This window comes from Pelodiscus sinensis, chromosome 2, assembly GCF_052426305.1.
Source record: "Pelodiscus sinensis isolate ZL-2025 chromosome 2, ASM5242630v1, whole genome shotgun sequence".
NCBI lineage: Eukaryota > Metazoa > Chordata > Testudines > Trionychidae > Pelodiscus > Pelodiscus sinensis.
Genome location: NC_143053.1, coordinates 129,613,874 through 129,634,933, shown reverse-complemented (window position 1 = coordinate 129,634,933; position 21,060 = coordinate 129,613,874). Strand labels below are relative to the sequence as shown.

At 44.0% G+C, this 21,060-nt stretch overlaps 1 protein-coding gene and 1 long non-coding RNA gene across 2 annotated transcripts in view; one reads left to right on the top strand and one right to left on the bottom strand.

Moving 5' to 3' along the window:
* Positions 1 to 21,060, bottom strand: part of CDH12 (cadherin 12) — a 259,798-nt gene that overhangs the window by 221,214 nt on the left and 17,524 nt on the right. The gene's annotated exons all lie outside the window — the stretch shown is intronic.
* Positions 10,301 to 21,060, top strand: part of LOC112547755 (uncharacterized) — a 35,726-nt gene continuing 24,966 nt past the window's right edge. Inside the window, exon 1 of the long non-coding RNA XR_003091568.3 lies at positions 10,301 to 10,517. This is a non-coding gene — a long non-coding RNA (uncharacterized LOC112547755). The remainder of the gene's footprint in view (positions 10,518 to 21,060) is intronic.

The following is a 21,060-nucleotide window of genomic DNA, read 5'->3' as shown; positions in this document are numbered from 1 at the left end:
TTCTCATTCTGTATGCATGAAACTGATTGTTCCTTCCTAAGTGGAGCACTTTGCATTTGTCCGTATTAAAATTCATCCTATTTATCTCAGACCATTTCTTTAGTTTGTCCAGATCATTTTGAATTATCACCCCATCCTCCAAAGCAGTTGCAACCCCTCTCCGGTTGGTATCATATGCAAACTTAATAATCGTACTCTCTATGCCATCATCTAAATCATTAATGAAGATATTGAACAGAACTGGTCCTAAAACAAACCTCTTCAAAACCCCACTTGTTTTGCCCTTCCAGCATGACTGTGAACTGTTAATAACTACTCTCTGAGAATGGTTATCCAGCCAGTTATGCACCCACCTTATAGTAGCCCCTTATATGTTTAATAAGAATTTTAGTAATCCCATGGGTGGCATGTGAATTGCTGGCTTGGGGAGGGTAGGCCCCATTCCCCATCCCTTACAACAAAGATCCTGTCCCTTCCACATCCCCATCCTGCTGCCAGAGCCCAGAGCGCCCATCTCCACTGCCGCTGGTCCCTGCCCTAGGTTTGTGCATCCACCGCCCCTGAGCACTTGGAGGGCATGCAGCACAGCATGCAGGCAGCTACAGTCTCCCCAGCCTGGAGTGACAGAAAAGATGACACAGCTACTGCCTGCCTCAGCCCCAGGAGGGCAGGTGGCATAGCCATAGGCACCCAGGCACTGAAGTGATGAAAGAGCAGGTGACAGCCCCAGCCTCCATGGCCCCAGAGTCCTAGGAGGGCAGGTGGTACAGACCAACCACAGCCACTCCACAGGGAGACCGGAGTGAGCACATCAAGTGAAATGGGAGTGGGGAGCTGGTGGCAGAGGATGAGCAGGGTTGCACCTGAGTGTGTGGAGAGGCAGAGCCTCCCTAACCTAGCTGCATATTTGTAATCCTCATCATTTTTGAGTTGGTTGTCTGTATTGGAAGTCCAAGGCTGAATTGCTTTAAGAGAACTATTAGTTGGGATTGATCCTGCCTTGGGCAGGGGGCTGGACTCGATGACCTCCTGTGGTCTCTTCCAGCCCTAGGATTCTATTAACTGTGTGTGGGCTTCTGGGCAACCAGTAAGATATTGTAGAAGCTGTTTTGTGCTGGCTTAGTAAATCTAAGTACAGGCAGTCCCCGAGTTACGCGGATCCGACTTATGTCAGATCCGCACTTACGAACGGGGTTTTCTCGCCCCGGAGCTCGCAGGCAGCGGGACCGCCCAGAGCGCAGCGGTCCTGCCACCTCGACCTCCGGGGCGAGAAAAGCTGCTCCGGGTGCCCCTGGTCTGCTGGGGACCGTCTCCAGCAGACCAGGGACACCTGGAGCAAAGCCGGGGAGGCGGAGGGGTCCCGCGCCTCTGAGGCTTTGCTCTGGCAAAGCCGGGGAGGCGCGGGACTCCGCCGCCGCTGTGGCTTTGCTCCCGGTGTCCCTGGTCTGCTGGAGACGGTCCCCAGCAGACCAGAGGCACCGGGAGCAAAGCCGGGGAGGCGGAGGGGTCCCGCGCCTCTGAGGCTTTGCTCTGGCAAAGCCGGGGAGGAGTGGGACCCCTCCGCCTCCCCAGCTTTGCTCCAGGTGTCCCTGGTCTGCTGGAGACGGTCCCCAGCAGACCAGGGGCACCGGGAGCAAAGCGGCAGCGGTGGCGGGGTGCCGCGCCTCTGAGGCTTTGCCAGGGCAAGGCCTCAGAGGCGCAGCACCCCGCTGCCGCTGCGGCTTTGCTCCTCGTGTCCCTGGTCTGCTGGGGGGGGGGGAGCAGCTAGTGCGCCTCCCCCCCAGCAGACCAGGCTTTTGTTGTGGACCCTGGGGTAGAGCAGCTGGGGTGCTGCCGGGTTGGTCCTGCAGGCTCGAGGCTCAGCCGATGTTGAAACTGATCAGTGGCTGATTCCAGGAAGCTGGGGGCAGAGCAATTCTGCCTCCAGCTTGCTGTAGTCAGCCCCTGGTCAGTTTCAGCAGCAGCGGCTGAATCTGGAGCCAGTTCCGACTTACATACAAATTCAACTTAAGAACAAACCTATAGTCCCTATCTTGTACATAACCCGGGGACTGCCTGTATTGCAATATCTACCAGCTTGGGGTTGTCTGCTCCATTCTTTGAAATTTGCCCATATTGAGTAATCTCAGTGTGCCTACTTCAGGGTCTGTCTCTTTGTTTTATTTTTGTACAGTGTCTGGCACAGGAAGATGCTGGTCAGTGTTCCCTGTAAGTTGTGTTCTTATACAGATGCTCAGGAGAGATTCAAATACCACCCAGCTGATTATCAGAGTGTCCACAGGTAGGTTTTTTGTTTCCAGTGGTGGTACAAATTCTCACCTCTTCGTGTATAGCAAAAATATATATTTTAATACTGGTTATAAGAATATAAGCATGATGCATAATGATTTGATGTTTAATGATTTGCTTATAAGTTCTGTATGCTTCTGTTTCACCCTGTCTCTCATGATTAGATGTTTACTGTAAGGTTTTGCTTCCTGTTAGCATTACAACTTAAGTTGTATCCCTCAGCTGCATCACAAACTAAGTTGTGCAGATTCCTTTTTTTTTTTTGAGGTTCCTTTAGTAACTATTGATCTTGTCTAAAACTCTGCAGTAGTGTTTGGTGTGAGTGGAGGATGTGTGTGTAAATCTGAAAGCCATCACAAAATGCCCAGGTCATTAAAAACAAATGAAAACTTTGAAGGTAACCAGAAAACATCCATTGTGTCTTGAGGCTAAATTAAATTAGCAGCATTGACATCCCTGGAGGCAGGCAGAGGCCTCCAAGACCGAGAGACAATGATGGGAAGCCTGACAATCACCATCAAAGGATAACTCTGGAAAACGCAGATTAGCACCTCTTAAGGATGAATGACTGAAGCATGATACGGCAATATCCATAGATTCATATGGGAACTGACATGTAAAAAAAGTGGGGACCTCTTGCCATTACACTCTGGGTTCAGTCCTGCAAGCTAAGCCTCAGAGGAGTCTCAGAGGAACCCCAAATCTTCACTCAGTCAGTCTTGCCTGGCTAGTAAGACTGACTTGAGCCACAACAGACTGGTAACTATAAACTATCTGCAGGACATGTATCTGTGTGTGTGTGTGGGGGGGGGGGGGCAGGTTGTCTTTATGAATCATATGCTGATAGTTTTTCCACTGTATTCTCAATAAACACAGCGGCTGTGTCTAGACTGGCAAGTTTTTCCGCAAAAGCAACTGCTTTTGCGGAAAAACTTGCCAGCTGTCTACACTGGCCGCTTGAATTTCCACAAGAACACTGACTTCCTACTGTCTGAAATCAGTGCTTCTTGTGGAAATACTATGCTGCTCCCGTTCGGGCAAACGTCCTTTTGTGCAAAGCTTTTGCACAATAGGGCCAGTGTAGACAGCTCAGATTTGTTTTGCGCAAAAATGCCCTGATCGCGAAAATGGCAATAGGGGCTTTTTTGCAGAAAAGCGCATCTAGATTGGCATGGATGCTTTTCTGCAAAAAGTGGTTTTGCGGAAAAGCGTCCATGCCAATCTAGACACTCTTTTCTGCAAATGCTGTTAACGGAAAACTTTTCCGTTAAAAGCATTTGAGGAAAATCATGCCATTCTAGACATAGCTGAGCCTGTTGCCTTTTCCACTGAAATATATCCCTTGTGCTTCTTATAAGTATAAACATGTGCACATAAAAAATGTATTCCAGACTTGGAATGAAAAAATCCACACATGGACAGCAAAGATTAGAGGTTGGTGTTGGTCTATGACTGTGGCTCCCAAGTGCTATCGTAATACAAATAATAAATAATAAAGCAATACAAACATAATTAGTATTAACATATGTGAAACCATCAAGTTATCCATTGATCATGATCATGATCATGGCTATTTTGCTTTGATGTCATAATTTTAGCTGCTTTTTCCTGCTATACATTTTTAATTATTAACAACTATTATCTTACAGGAAGATTCATTCTTCCATTCAAAATTTTATAAAAATAAATGGCACATTTAAAATAAAAATTGTGATTCTTTACATATACTAACCAATAAACTTTTGAATGCTATTAGCATTAGAGAAAACATTAGGGATTTCTAACCCATCCTTAATCATTTCTGTTTCACAAACAAAGCTGAAGGTTATTTAGATTTAAATTAAACCACCAATTATCCAATTAAACAAAATATTATCTCCTCCTGTCACAAAGGTTTAATTAAAATACATCAATTCAGCCCCAATTTTTTCCATTAAGGACTTCAATTGCGATTTAATAACTTTATTGATTACAAAAAAGGCATTATGGAGGAGACAGGATTGTACCTGATCTAACTTGGCCCTGATACTGCAAAGGTATCAGTTACCATGGACTTTTATGGGACTCTGACCTCACTATGCAGTCTCATTGATTTTAGGGTTAGAGCCCATTATTTCCATAAGCACAAGTGTTTTACATGCTGCAATACTGCATGTCATAGCACATTCTAGTCAAGAATTACTTGGTTTTGTAACTATTTATTTCAAATTGGAATGAACACACACACACACACACACACACACACACCCAGAGTCCTGGACTTATTACTTATTAATGGAGTTTTAATACAGTATGAATTACTTCCAGTTGTAAATTATTTGTACTGGATTCAAGTAACATGACTGTGATGCATTTATTTATTGCTTGGTTTATTTGAATCCATACCAACATTCATCTCTAGTTAGAAAAATAAGATTTGCTAAGGTTTTTCCATCTCAGCTCAAAGCCAATACATATGAATTGTGATGGAAAGATTTGAACATCTGAAAATGAATGTGATGGTCTTACCACCCCTGAGTGTTTAAAAAATCATGTAATGGACTAAAAATAATACAGCATCAAAAATAATAAGATCTGGATTTTTTTTTGTCTTCTTGATTTTCAGTCTTTTGAGTTCATGTTTGCAAGATTTCCTCTGCAGTCATAAAGGCTTTAATTATAAAAATGAGCTAACAGTCCTAGGACTTATTCTCATGACTCCAGGAGCTGAGGCTTACAGGAAAAAAAAACACCAAAGATCTCAAGAGTTTGCAATACTGTTTCAGTCTATTTCTGGTTAGTCAGGTGGCAAGCTGTGCTTTTTGCCACTATGATTTGTGTAGATACTATTACTTTTGTCACTCACACTTCCCTTGCCCTCAACCTGACTCCTTTTGTTTTTTCAGTCATCTCTTAGGTTTTGCCTTTCAGAATCTAAGTTCTCTGGGACAGAAACTGATTTTTCTATATGTTTGTACAGGACCTCAATGGGGTCCTGACAGGGTCAAAGCCCGTAGGCACTTATGGAAATAGAAATATTGAATACCAACAATAATTTCCAGTGAAAAATTCCAGTACGGTTTGCTGGTCACTAATAAAAGCTGGTCATCTTTTTAGGAAACACCTCTATCAGGACAACACTTGGCTACATGCTTATTTTTCAGCGCACACTAAAAGGTTAGCCTATAAGTAAGCACTGTCCTGCATTTGAATGAAATTACCCAAGTTTCAATGCTTACCTGAATCAGGGCCACAATACATGCACTTTAATATGTGTACAGGCAGTCCCCGAGTTACGCGGATCCGACTTATGTCGGATCCGCACTTACGAACGGGGCTTTCTCGCCCCGGAGCTCGCAGGCAGCAGGACCGCCCAGAGCGCAGCGGTCCCGCCACCTCGACCTCCGGGGTGAGAAAAGCTGTTTCGGGTGCCCTTGGTCTGCTGGGGACCGTCTCCAGCAGACCAGGGACACTTGGAGCAAAGCCGGGGAGGCGCGGGACTCCGCCGCCCCTGTGGCTTTGCTCCCGGTGTCCCTGGTCTGCTGGAGACGGTCCCCAGCCGACCAGAGGCACCGGGAGCAAAGCCGCAGCGGCGGCGGGGTCCCGCGCCTCTAAGGCTTTGTAGTCAGCCCCTGGTCAGTTTCAGCAGCAGCGGCTGAATCTGGAGCCAGTTCCGACTTACATACAAATTCAACTTAAGAACAAACCTATAGTCCCTATCTTGTACGTAACCCGGGGACTGCCTGTAATGCATTAGTGAAAGATGCATTGTAAGATGCAGCTGCTAGCAGAAAGCTATTGTACATGTTTAGCAACATCATCATACCAGCACAAACCTGATTTATCTGAAAAACTTTACAGTCAGACAAGATAACTTTATAATAAACTATGTTCCCTACAAGATAAGGCACCTTTACTAGCGCTGCAGTTTTACTTGCTAAATTTAACCTGATGATAAAAAAGGAGGCAGTACCAGGTGGGCTTTGAGCTCAAGACAAAGGCCTGATTCTCATCTCAACTCCTGTAATTCCACTGATTCCATTGAATCAGAGTACATTTCTATACAGTACCATCCAGGAAGATCGGAGATAAGATTCATGCTTCAGTTCCGATAGCTCAATTTTAAACTTGGAGTTGTTTTGTTTTACTTTTTCCACCTGGCCAGGTGCAGTCTGACCTAGACTGTTTGCTGCTGACGATGTACAAATGACCAATCAACACCTGGCTTACAACCAGCTTGCAAAGAGTTTGATACCACTAAAGTCATTTGGAATTCCAGGGGCTTAGCTCTTTTCAAGATTAGTTGAGAAAACACTCATAACCTTCAAAAGGCTATTGTGCACTTACTACCACAACCAACAGAAAAGAGATACATGAGCTCCGACTGCCATATGATGTCGATTTAAATATCCACCCTGTTAACAAGTTTGCTTTTGATGATCTCAGCAGAACATCCAGGCTGCGTCTACACTGGCATGATTTTGCGCAAATACTTTTAACAGAAGAGTTTTTCCGTTAAAAGTATTTGCGCAAGAGAGCGTCTATACTGGCATGTGCCTTTGCGCAAAAGATTTGCTTTTGCGCTAAAGCATCCATGCCAGAATAGACGTTCTCTTGCGCAAGAAAGCTCCGATGGCCATTTTAGCCATCAGGCTTTCTTGCGTAAGAAATTAACTTGGCTGTCAACACTGGCCCTCTTGCACAAGAACAGTTGCGCAAGAGGGCTTATCCCTGAGCGGGAGCGTTGGAGTATTTGCGCAAGAACCACTGATTTTGTACAATACAAAATCAGTGTTCTTGCGCAAATACTCACGACCAGTGTAGACAGGCGGCAAGATTTTGCGCGAAAGCGGTCGCTTTTGCGCAAAATCTTGCCAATCTAGATGCAGCCTGCCAATGTTTATGCTCATCTTGCAATCATCTCCCTGACTTCTCCAAGTGGGTATGTAATAGCAATAATTTACACAGGAGTTACTTCCTTTTAAGATGAAATTACCATCAAAATTAGCAGTCACCACACAACAGTGCAGCAGAATCCAGAACATTAATACAGATGTTAAGTATAGCATGCTGTGGAACTCATAGACCCTTGTCCATAATTCTCACTGGCATGAACCTGAAATTTATGATACACTGTTTTGTGGCTGAAAAGTCAGGACCAGATCCTCTAGTTGTAGAAATCAGCACCTTCATTGACAGCAGTCAGATTAGTGGAGGATCAAGCCTTACTCAGCTCTGTCATAGTATTTGGCCAGATTTCAAGTGTGTGGGGAAGAACATAACTCTCATGGTTGAAGCTGAGGAATAGAGGAAGAGCTATTATACTCTGAAGGGTTTGGTGAGGGGGAGGGAAGTCACAGCTGTCAGTAGAAAATATCACCCTATAAAGTTTCCAAAAACTTTTGTAAAAGTTGCATGTAATAAAAAGGAACTTAAAACTGAATTCTATATTTATGTTGTTATGGCCCGGATCCACAGAACACCTGTTGATATTGATATACTTAATATAGCAAGTGTAGTGCTGCAGTGCAATTCTTTATATAGCAATAATGTCCTTAGTTCTTTCCTTATTGTAACAGGATTCCCTGTATGAATATCAGAAAAGAAATGCACCTTATTGCATCCCAAATACTAGCAATATATATTATTTTACATCATGCTCCCTGCTGTAACACAACACATAAATGAATACTTATGAAAATATTATTTGTACGCCATGACTGAATATAATAAAGTTCTCATATGAAACGTATTAAATCTAGAATGAAAACTTAACTCGTTTAGAAGACAGACTGTCTATGATTTTGATTGACTAACATTCATGATGATTTTCTTTGTGAAAAGAGATTTCAATTGCTCAAGAAGGTAGGACAAGTAGGAACGCAGTAGTAGAAGTTGCTACTGAAATTAAATTGCTGGCCAAGTTAGTTTTCTTCATTATAAAATGATGCATTTTTCATCATGCACTGAAATTACAAAATCCCATTTCTTTCAAGGATGTGTGAAGGTGACCCATTTTCTGCAGACTGATATTGTAAGAATGCCTTAGGTATAGGGCATAAAATCATGTCAACATACTTTCTTTTCCACATTCCTTTTATATTAACTATGTAAGCTTCACAAAGAAAATATCATTAACAACAATCGACATACATGAATTTCAAATCCAACACAATTATGTGTGTGATTTTGTACATCATCTCTTAATGGGTCATGATAATAAACAATTATTTACATTAGATTTAACTGTTTAGGCAACCAGTAAAAGTTACCCAACCCTGTAGCCTTTTCTTACTCACATGAACTGTACTGCTGACTTCAGTGGGAATACTTCTAGTAAGGCTGCAGGATTAGGCCACCAAAATATGCTCTTAATATTATTTTGCAGTAATAGTACTGTACTGCTATGAAGTACAGGCTGAACCTTCTGGTCCGGCATGGTAGAATTTGCTGGAACAGGAGAATTGTCCCCTCACAAAGGCCCCAAGCCAGTCAGCCCCCGCGTCTGGCCCCCTCTACCATCTTCCCCACTCTGTTGCTGCCAGTCTCAGCTCTGGGCTGCCTTTGGCAGTTGGGATTCTCAGCCCTGGCCCACGCTGCCGTGTGCAGCCAAATTTCCCCAGCCCTGCGCTGCTGCAAGCAGCCAGGCTTTTCTAGACCCTGACCCTGCACAGCTGCTGGCTCTTAGGGTTCTCTGGCTCTGCACTGCCATGGGCTGCCACAGGTAGCTGGGCTTCTCCAGCCCCCCGACCCTACACTGCCATGGTCACCTGGGCTTCTACAGCTGCTGGCCTCATGCTGCCATGGGCACCTGGGGTTCCCCAAGCCCCAGCTCGGCACTGTCGCAGGCTGCCAGGGTTCTCCAATCCTTGGCCCACGTGCTGCTGTGGGGCTCCTCTGGCCCTGCTGTTCCTGGTCCCAGCCAGGCTGCTGGCCCTCCTGCCATTAGGCTCTGGTGCTCTTTGGTCTAGGAGCATCTATAGTCCTGTCGGACCACAGATGTTGCTGGACCAGAGAGTGCCGGTTTTCAGAGGTGCAACCTGTATTGACAAATAATAAGAAATTCTGCTGAGAAAGTAATTTCATTCAACCTACACACTGATCTAGAATTGTTTTTTATCTTTAAACATAAAGGCTATGTCTACATTGGCCCCTTTTCCGGAAGGGGCATGGTAATTTTTGAAATCGCAATAGGGAAATGCACGGGGGATTTAAATATCCCCCGCGGCATTTAAATAAAAATGTCCGCCGCTTTTTTCCGGCTTTTAGAAAAGCCGGAAAAGAGCGTCTACACTGGCCCCGATCCTCCGGAAAAAGCACCCTTTTCCGGAGGATCTTATTCCTACTTCAAAGTGGAACGAGGTGTACAGATAGTTTGGATTAGGGTTCCTAATCCGAACTATCTAGTCCGTGCCGCGTGTAGCCGCGCGGCACGGGGTTCGCATGAGCCGGCTTTTAAAAATGGCGGCGCCGGCTTTATGCTAATGAAGCCCGGGAAATTCAAATCCCGGGCTTCATTAGCAAGTTCGGTATGCATACATTACCCCCCTAGTTCGAACTAGGGGGTTAGTGTAGACATACCCAAAGATATTCCAGAGGTCAGGGAATGAGCCTAGAGAAAGAAACAGGTTCAATTACCTGCTCTGCCTCAGACTTCCTGGTTGGATTTGAGTCCATACTAGGAAACCCTAAGCTTGAGCATCCACATTGCATTTTAACCCTAGGTCAAGACTTTTCTAACCTGTGCCCTGGATCCTGGTTTAAATTGAGCTTGAATCCTCAAGCCCTGCAGGGTCTTGAGACCCTGGATCATAGCCTCAGTTAAGCACATTTGCACGGTAGAGGGGTCAAGCACCAGCTCACATTGCAATGTAGGAATACTCTTAGACTCTCTGTGTCCCAGTTTACCATTTCTAAATGTAGTCCCCTTACTAAAGGGGCCTCTGTTTTTTTTTTGTCTGGAAAAGACCCTGTGTGCTGCAATCCAGACTACAATTCCCATGAGTCCTTGGGAAAAACAGGAAGGAAGGACTCTGGTGTGGAAGATCTCCCTCTCTCCATGTGCATGAGAAGAGAGGGCTAGCAGTTTGGGACTCTGCCCTTGGAGTTTGGAATAGAAGGGGAGCCAGGCTGCTGTGGATGACTTTGCTCCAGTCCAGCGGCTGTTGGAGTGCAGCTACAGACTGGGACTAGATGCCTGTTGGAACTGGGATCTAGCAGGCTGCTTCCAGGAGGCACAGCATGAGGCAGTAAGTTTTGGGAATTGTTGGGAAAGTGCTGCCTGGGACAGAGCTGCTGTCTGGTTTGGACCGAATCTCCACTACAGCTGCAGTTCTTCAAGCACGCCCATGCAAGCAAGAGTCTGGGACTGAGAGTCCAGGGGTGTGCACACTCTGGGGTGGGATCAATATTGGCAGTACAAATGTTAGAAATATAAGTCCCAATTATTGTGTGCACTTTGTTAATGCTATTCAATGTTAATCTGTTAAACCCTGTTAAGTAAAGGTTGTTTATTTTAATGTAGTCTATTAAATGTATATGATTTGTAGTTGTTCTGGAATTAGATCCAGATTATAGCTGGAATGAGTATATTCCTGGAGGCTCTCAAGGCACACCAGTGAGTGTGTACAAGGCCAGCCAGGTGGAGGCACCGCCATTGTACATTCATTATGAGCAAGGGACTGCAGCAAGGAGGTGGATAGGGTTTTCGTCAACTAAACACCATCACTACTGGGGTGCTCAGGATCTCCTTTTGGGTTAAAACCATAAGGCACCCAGGCACACCTGTGAGTGTGACCTGCTCCCGAGTAACCCGGGGAGAAAAAAAGGGAGTTAAAGGCAGTCCCCGACTTACGCGGATCCGACTTATGTCGGATCTGCAGTTACTAATGGGGCTTGCCCCGGAGGACACGGACTGCGGGACCTCGAGGTACTGCCGCCCATGTACTCCGGAGCTTTCTCCGCGTCTCCCTGGTCTGCAGACCAGGAAGACGCGGAGCAAAGCCACGGAGGGGCTCGGGCAGCGGGGCAGCCCCTTTGCAAAGCCTCGGGGAAGCCGACAGCAGAGCAACCCAGGCGTGCCTAGGCTGCCTCGCTGCCCGAGCCCCCCCCCCTCCCCCGTGGCTTTGCAAAGTCTCGGGGAAGCCGGCAGCAGCCCGCATCTTCCTGGTCTGCTGGGGTGGGAGGGGGGGCGCAGCTAGTACGCCTCCCCCCCAGCAGACTAGGCTTTTCTCCGGACGCCTGTGGCAGAGCAGCTGGGGCGCTGCCGGTTGGTCCCACAGAGCCGCTCTAGGCACTACAGGAGCAACCCAGCAGCACCCCAGCTGCTCTGCCCCAGGTGTCGCCAAGTCAGCTGCTGCTGAAACTGACCAGAACTGACTACAGGAAGCCCGAGGCAGAGTTGCTCTGCCCCGGGCTTCCTGGAATCAGCTGCTGATCAGTTTCAGCAGCAGCTGACTTGGGGACGCCCGGGGTTCTTAAGTTGAATCTGTATGTAAGTCAGAACTGGTGGTCAGTTTCAGCAGCGGCTGAATCTGGATGCCAGTTCCGACTTACATACAGATTCAACTTAAGAACAAACCTACAGTCCCTATCTTGTACGTAACCCGGGAACTGCCTGTACTGTGATGGGGTGAGGCAGCCCCACACTGAACCTGCAGGGAGGGTCCAGCCAGAGTTACCTGGCTGCAGAGGTCCCCTTCCCCACATCTCTACGAAGCATGCCTGGGCTGTAGCTCCACTACAAAAGCCTGGGGAAGGACCCAGTCAGGGGAGACAACCAGAGGAGAAGTACCTGTGAAGGGGGCTCCCGCACAGCTGTTGCCGGAGACTCCAGGAGAGGCCGGAGGGGATGCGGAGGCGAGCTGGGGCGACCCAGGGACTGCCTGCTAAGGAGACGCCAGCCCAGAGGTCGCAGCAAGCGGGGTAAGTACAGGGAAAGGAACCCCAGAGAACCAGTTAGGAAGCCTGGGCAGGAGCGGGAGCCTCCTTTCCTACCCAGAGAACCTCGGCGTGTTTCGGCCGGATTGTCCCACCGAGGTAGTGACCCGCTGCCCGGTCGCTCACAGGGCCCTGGGCCAAGACCCGATGGAGTAGTGTGGGCCTGGGTCCCCCTATCTGGGGTGCGGCCCTGCTACAACCTTAAACTGTGTTATGGACCCAGGCTGGAGGGCCTTGGCCTTGTCTTGAAGGGCCGGATGCGGACTATGCTTTGGACTCAGGCCACAGGGCCTTGGACTTAAGAGAGTAGGTGGGAGGGGCCCGCCACAGTTACATAAAAAAGGGAGAAATAATATTGATGAGGATAAATACAGTAAAGACATCGAAGTGCTTTGAGATCTACTGATTAAAAGCACTATAAAGTACAAGTAGTCCTGTAGCACCTTAGAGACTAACAAAAATATAACCCTACCAAAGCTCATAATACTATATATATATTTGTTAGTCTCTATGGTGCTACAGGACTACTCATTTTTTAAAGTTACAGATTAACACAGCTACCCCTTTGAGGGTATGTCTACACTACCACCCTAGTTCGAACTAGGGTGGTTAATGTAGGCAACCGGAGTTGCAAATGAAGCCCGGGATTTGAATTTCCTGGGCTTCATTTGCATAAAGCCGGGCGCCGCCATTTTTAAAAGTTCGCTAGTGCGGACTCTGTGCCAAGCGGCTACACACGGCACGGAGTCCGCACTAGCGGACATTTAAAAATGGCGTCGCCCGGCTTTATGCAAATGAAGCCAGGAAATTCAAATCCCGGGCTTCATTTGCAACTCCGGTTGCCTACATTACCACCCTAGTTCGAACTAGGGTGGTAGTGTAGACATACCCTGAGAGTTATAGATAAAGTAGTAGAAGTAAATCAATGATCTTGAAATTCAGGGCTGGAACCTTTGTAGCTATGTAGATACCTGAAGAGAAATTGTGTTATGACAAGATCGTGAGGCACCTCAGCCCTACATCCCCTTAGTGTTAAGCAGGTTTGTTTGTGCTTGCTGTAGTTCAGCTCCCTGAAAGCCACAGCCCCCGGCCACAGAAATACTGCCTTCCAGGCCTCTGCAGATGTCACTCTTTAAAATCAGCCTAGTAATCAGCACACAGCAGCCCTGGAGTCTCTAAAGCAGTCCCTCAGTAGGATCCAGCCCTATCTATGGAAACTCATTGAAATGATCAGGTTAGCTGTCACTGACAAAAAAGTATATGCAGAGTTTGACTACAACAATTTAGAATAGACCCCTTTTAAAACACGACAGAACTGGAATCTACTTAGAGTGAAAATGAACTTACATTTATTAACAAGGAATAATGTTTAAATGCTAACGAGCAAGATAACAAGAACAATAGGATACATATAAACAAAAGGAATAGCATGAAATTCCAGATCTACACTTACCAATAGTTAGCTTTCCTATTTAAAAAAGTAGATTTTCACTCAAGTATTCAGCCTTTGACAGAGTCACTGGTTTTTGGTTATTACCAGTATACAAGTTTCCATGAATATCCCAACCTTTCAAGGAGTTTTCTCTGTGAATGGATGACAAAGTGTCTTTTTGTGTCACCTCTATTTTGAAATAATCATTGTTTTCTCCCCATAAAACAGGCTGACCCCCCCCCCCCCCACGATTCCCTTCTTGGGGTTCTGGCTCCAATCTGTCTTCCAATATTTCTATTTGCTTCATAATCCCCCAACTTGTTTTTCTTGTTAAATTTCATATGTAATTGGAGCTTCCAACTGTGTTGACTTTACAATGCTTAACTCTCAGAACAGATAGGTATAGATGAATAAACATGCTTTGTCAGAGAGAAAACCTGTTTGCCAGCTCTGCCTTTATACAGGCTTAAGAGCAGGGGTAGGCAATAAGCAGCCTACGGGTTGGATGCGATTCACTACTGGAGGGCTGCCAGATGCTTTGTTTACCTGAGCCTGCCAATGGGGGCAGGCAATGCAGGCAGTTGCCCTGTGGTCTGGTGATTCAAAAGGGCCTGGGGCTCCCCGTCAACATCTCTGCTATTGCAGGAGTGGCAGTTGCCCGAGCCCCAGGTCCTTCAACTCACTTGACCTCAGCATTGGTAGGTATAGCCAGGCACTCGCACTTACTAGGGCTGCGGTTCACTGTTCCCCATCAACAGGATCTGTGGGAAGCAGTAGCCCAACCCATGCTGCTGGCTTCCATTGGACAGTGCCAGGAATGGTGAACCATGTCCAGCGGGAGCTGTGAGTGGCCCTACCTACAGATCCTCAAGCAAACAAAGCATCTGGCAGCCCACCAGCAGCAAAACTGGCCAAACATAGCATGGGCTGCCTATTGCCAGCTCCTGCTTTAAAGCATATTTTAAGTGTGTATACACAACTCCCTGTATAGTTTCTATACATATTAACCACCAGTGTGCCATTGAGTTTCATTTCATACCTCAGGAGACACTTGTTGGAGAAATAATAAGTTTGTCAGAGAAAAGTTGTTGTGAGAGAACAATGGACTCTTTGTCTATTGATCCTGAGGGGAGCGTAAGATTCCAAATGCCATTCTGTTGTGTGTGCCCTGCACCTTGAAACATGCAGGAGTCTCCCTGCCTTGTGCAAGAGCAGTTTAAGGCAGCTACAGAGAAAATGACAGAGAAAATAAAAATGTCAGAGAGAGAGAGAGAGAGAGAGAGAACAACATCATTTGCTCTGTGCCAGCAACAAAATGGCAGCTGCCTCACATCTACCCCTATGAGCTGAAAGGCAGACTCCTACACATGTAAAGGTCTAGTACCAGTTAAAACATTTTTTCTTTCACTTACACAATTCCAATCAAGGAAAATTGACTTCCATGACTCAAGCTGTGCAATGGAAAGGAGTATATGGAAACAAAGAAAGGGCACCAACCTTATCTATGTATCTGGCACGCAAAAGATCTGCAACTGAATTTCACATTTTTAATCAAATGCACAACAGCATATAAACCCTGCTGGCTTATCCAGAGATGCCAGAGCTACACAAAAGATGACTGCAAGTTCACCAGGGAGGAAAAGATTTTCCTAATTGGCAGAGCTGTTCATATGGACTTCTTCTGGCACCAAATATCTGAAGTCCCAGGCTTGGTATAGACTACACAACTTTTAGTGAGACCTTCATGTTGCTTAAAGCTGGGCAGTGTAAACACTGTTAATGGTCCTTTCCCACCCCTTACAAGCAGGGTTCTCATTGTCCAAAGTAGAGTGCTCCTTCCGACAATGTTTACACTGACACTTGCTGTGGCAAAACTTTTGTCTTTTGTGTGAGACAGTAAGCATCTGTGAATGATAAAAGTTTTGTTGTTCAGTTGCCAGACAAAACCCCAGTTTCCCTTATGATAAAAAGGGACACACTGAGTAGCTGAAAGAATCCAGCTGCATTTCCACAGATCCATCTTGGTTAAAAAATTGTGGCTTGCCTGAATGCAAACATGCTACTGTGAGTATATTTCAGGGGAAATTTCCAGCAGAACTGACATTATAAACTGTTCAAGCCATATTAATGTGAATCGGAGTTCTAATCTCACATCAAGGGAAGAAAGGATCCCTATAACTTGAAGATGAAGAGAAACTTGTGAATATGCATTAACTATGTGGTCTCTTTCCTTCTTTCAGTAAACATACTCTTGGCAGCATGCACTGAAGCAGCATTGATTTAAGTCCACTTTGTTTGTAGAAGTCAAATATTTTAAAGAGATTATAAAAGCTTATGCTTAATTTGACATCGATTGAGACTAAATAGCAAGTAAATCTTTCACTGATTTGTTATTTATTTCAGTTTGCTGTTAAATTCTGCTAAGATTGTATGGTATTCTGGAGTAAAAAGCCTTTTAAATTGGGCTGGTGTAGATTAAGAGTCCTTGATTTTGATATTTGAATTATGTGGAGTTATGCGATTTTTTCTTTTATTTTTTAATTACTCTCTTCATCAATTATATTCCAAATAGATATAATATCTCTCTTCCTCCCATACCAATGAATTTAAAAACAAGATGTTATGCAAATCATTCATTTTAATGTGCTGACATTTAAAGCATCTCATTTTTGTTGGATAATGACATATCAGAACATTTAGGGAACAATAGAATAGAAAGATTCTGCTTCAATCTGTCTATCACTGCATGACAGGTCCTGGTTACGTAAATAATTTGACCAAGTCTCACTCTTTTTGAACCAGGAACAAAAAAAAAATCACTTTATATTTGATCTGAAAGTTGAAAAAAATTTTTTTACTGATTATAGAAATGCGAAATTGTCAAGTAGTTTAGTAGGGCCGAAATAGGATCTGCCATACAACTGCATACATCTGCTGTGGAATGTCATCTACATTCTAAATCTCTCACACTTTATCTGTTTTTTTATTCAACACTTGGTCAAAAAATTCTAGCAGGCCTATTGGCACTAGACTCTCCAGAGGAGGCAAAAATGAGTTTTTGGGTTTAATCCTTAACCTCCATTTTTTACAGGCAAGAAGGACAGACACTTTACATGATAGAGTGTGTCTTGTCCTCTGTCAAAGGATGGTACAGCAGCAGCACATTCTTGATCTGTGAGAGTCATTCTGCCTAACTCCAAGAGCTCCCACCTAACAGCATGCCACCACATAGATAAGCAACAGTCTTATGGTTAAGGCACTGGGCTGTGACTCAGGAGATCTGGATCCAATTTCTCACCATCAAAGATTTCACTGTGTGGCACTAGGCAAGCTTTTGTAGCTTGTCAACAAAATGGGGATAATGTCTCCTCTCTGCTGTCCTTTGCCATCTTGTCTAATTCAAGCAGAACCTTGCTTAAATATACTCAGAAAAATATACTACATCCAAATCTAGGGAGGCTTTATTAGTTGTATGTTTGTTTAAAGTGGACTTCATTGTAACAAAGGCCTTGCATTGGAAATGATAAACCTTTTCCACCTATAAGTCCGAAAGTGTTTCATACAGTGTCCTCCCTGTAAATGAAATCAACTATCTCTAAATTTTCCTTTATACCCAGAAACCATCAATTTCTGTCCTTGGGCTTCTACAGGACTGTCTATACTTAAATTGCTACAGCAACACAGGTGAAGTTCTGCACCTGCTCCATTGCAGCACTTCAGTGTAGATACTACCTATGCCAATGGGAGGTGTTCTCCCATCAAAAAGGCTAATCTGCCTCCATGAGAGACAGTAGGTAGGTCAAGAGAAGAATTCTTCTTTTGACCCAGTTGTGTCTACACCACGGGTTACATCAGCATAGCCAGGGCTTGACAAATAATACAATCTACTTGCCTTTGGCGAGTAGATTGTAACCCGGAAGAGCTGGGTTCAGGCGATCTGCGCATGCACAGAACAATCTGCACATGCGCAAATCGCCGGACAGGGAGGCGAGGAAGGGAGTTATACTACAGAATGACCACAGAGGGGCAGCAAGAGGCCAGAGATGGGGACTGGGACACCTATAACCAGCAGGGGCATGGGTGAAGAAAGGGAAAGCTACCTACTATATATTTCATAGAGTGTGTCTGTTTGTGTGTCTGTTGCCTGTATGTCTTCCTGTCCCCAAGCCGGTGGCACATGCACCCCTCACCTGCATGTGCTCACTACAGCAGCAGTGGCCATGGACTGGCACTTCTCCTCTGTCTTCAAACTGCTATGGTAAGAGAGGTCTGGAGTTGTCCTCTATCTCTGGGGTAGCATGCATGCTGAACCCCTTATCACAAGCCCCACCCCACAATCCTGTGCACAGTGATTTAAATGAAGAAAAACAATGCTGAGTATATCTTGTAGTCCTTATATAATATCTTCCTGTGCACAAATAACCAAGAGAAAAAATATCCTCTATGACTTGAGCCATCTTTAGTATTGCAGTGTTTTTGGTTGGTTGGTTGATTAGTTAATGGCTTGCTATCTATTGTGTCCGCTCTTTCCAAGACTATTCCAATAGAATGGTATCAAAATTTGGTTGCTAAATTAATGTCCTCTAGATGAACATAAGCACTTTCTTTTTCAGTAAGTTTACACCACTGCACTACAATGGCACAGCTGTTGGGCTGCAATGCATCTGGTGAAGATATGCTAAGCCAATGGGACAGCATTATTACTTCACCTCCACAAGAGATGGAAACAGTGTTGCAGGAGAGCATCTCCCACCCACACAGTGCAATATGGACACTGCTTTAAGTCCAAGTAACTTATGTCATTTGGGTAGGGAGTGTCATTTCCACACCCCTGAGTGACATAAGTTCAATAGCTTTAGTGGTAGTGTAAACCAGCCCCACGTATTTGTAAGAAATAGGGGGAAATACCCAGAGCAAAGTGGAGAGTTGAGTGTAATAGAATGAGGGAATTAAAGAGCTGCATATAATGGTATATAATGCATATCATACTTTTATTGATCCATGAAGACCTATGATTTCTATATCTCTAGTTCTACCAATATTTATCTTTGATGCCAAACTATGGCCATCTCTTATACTGCTGCAGTGTAGAGAGAGGACACACAAAAGTTATAACTATAGTATAGAGAAAGCATCCATAATTTGGCTACAGGTTATGAAGAGCAAGCTAACTGACAAGGATACCGTGGAGAAACTATGGTGATGTTTGTTCAACTGGTATAACAAGCCCCTCTGCATGTCCTTCCCAAGACCCTTAGAGCCCAAGATTTACAGAGGCATAATACCTTTGAAACCATTGAAAAATAATCGTGTTCATATGGTGTAATCCTGACTGTCAAGGCATCAATGAATCTCACCCATGTGTCCTGCTCTACACAATAGATACTCCTCATGTCTGTTTGAGTCCAAAATCAGATTTGAATAATTACATAATCACAGTTCTTGAGGTGAAGATCTTCTGGGCCGCATAGAACACCTGCTTCCATTGCTGTCTGAATTCTGATTTTCATGGATTTACAACACAATCTTGAAGTTAGTTGTCTTAATAGTCTTATTCTACATGTGAAAAAATAGATTAGGAAATATGCCTGATATAAAAAAGTATTTTTATTTGCAAAAAGCCTTACCTCTGAACTCACAACTAGGGTGTGAAACTTCATAAATAAAATAGCACAGGGATATCAGAATACAAGCTGGGGACTGTCATTTTTGTGATTTTTTTTTAATGGAGTGATTGCTTGTTAAAAACAATCAGCCTTAATACTCAAAATTTATGATAAAAATAAATCTCTGAATTTCTTTTATAGGGAAAATAATATGTTTCACTCAGTGAGGAACAGAGAACCTGCACTACAAATTAGCTTGGCTAAGCTAACATATTATACCAACCTTACTAAAAGATAATGAATCTTAACTATACTTGAAAAGACAGCTATAAAGAAACTACATGTTCACTAATGAAGTCACTGTGCACTGATAGCCATTTGAAATTAGATTAGTTAATCCTAAATTAATTATCATATGTTTGTTTATTACTTTAGTAATATTAGCACCATAAAATGATCCATATTTAACAATGGGAAATAATGAAATCTAATTTACAAAGGACAATAAGTCAATTACTATAAGGACCCATTTTCTTCATGGAACTTATTATATAAATTAACTGTGGTTTTGTTTCCTGAGAATTAAATTAGAGGCAGGTGGTTGCATTGATTGGCTAATGAGTGTGGAGAAAATTAGTTTGCAAGAAAATGCATATCCAAGTTTTAAGGGAAAATATTCTAGTTAAATAGTAACGTGCAAAACTACTGCTTGTAACTCCATTAACACAGGAAATAAAACTGTTCTTTAGACTTGATACAGAAGATATATGCTCATTTCCTTGAAGAAATTATATGTAACAAAGTTCTCATCAGAGCAATCTCACATTAAGGGCCAAATCAAATACAAAGTGTGGGGCTAAGTCTGAATGCTCATGTTATCTAGGAGGCAAGATTTCCACATCTGTGCTGCCCCTCCTGCAGCTGCAAGTAACAGATCTGACTCCAAACATACACACTGCACACCCACTGTGTAATCTTCTGGAAGGCTGTGCTCCATATCATCATCATTTGGATTGTGATAACATTTGAAAGCCACAAGCAGAGCTTGGGGCCTCTTTGTTCACTGTTCACACACATAACAAAAAAATTCCCTGCCTTGCAGAGCTTACAATCTTAGGAACTGATCCTGTACCATTGAAATCAATGACAGTTTAGTCACTTTTTTGAATGAGAATAAAGTAAGACTTTGAGTACACTGCCCACCATCCTGATAAAAGACACGCACTTTCCTTCCCCATCTCTCCCTGCACAACAGAACCATTTTCTCTATTATGGTGGGCCACATGCAGATATCATTTAAAGTAGAGGTTCCAGTCCAGATGCCAGGTTTTTCAACAAATTGGCTACCGGTGTGTAAAAATAAAACAGTCGCTTATTAAGTTGATTTTTAAACATTTGGCATAGGGTCATCACTCACTAGCATCCAGATGGCCTTGTTTTGAGGACAGAATAATATAGTTTGAAAAAAATTACAAAGCATAGATCAAGAAAAATATTTAAGCAAAATGAGGTTTTGATTTACAATGCTTGTGCCCTACAAGTGCATCTTTTTCATTTTAATAACACATCTACAGGAAGCACATATTGCTGTTATGGGATCCCAAGCACCTATCTCAACATGAAATTTTGTACTATAAAAGTATAAATAAGTTGTGCCCCTGCACAACATCAACCTTATGAGGGTGTTGCTTTTGTTATAATACAAAGCAATTAAATGCCATGTTTTCTAAAAAGACTCATTTGGAAATGAGAAAACAGATTATGCTTAGAATTTGAAGATTCATAAATACAGCAGTCTTTCTTTGCTAATTTATT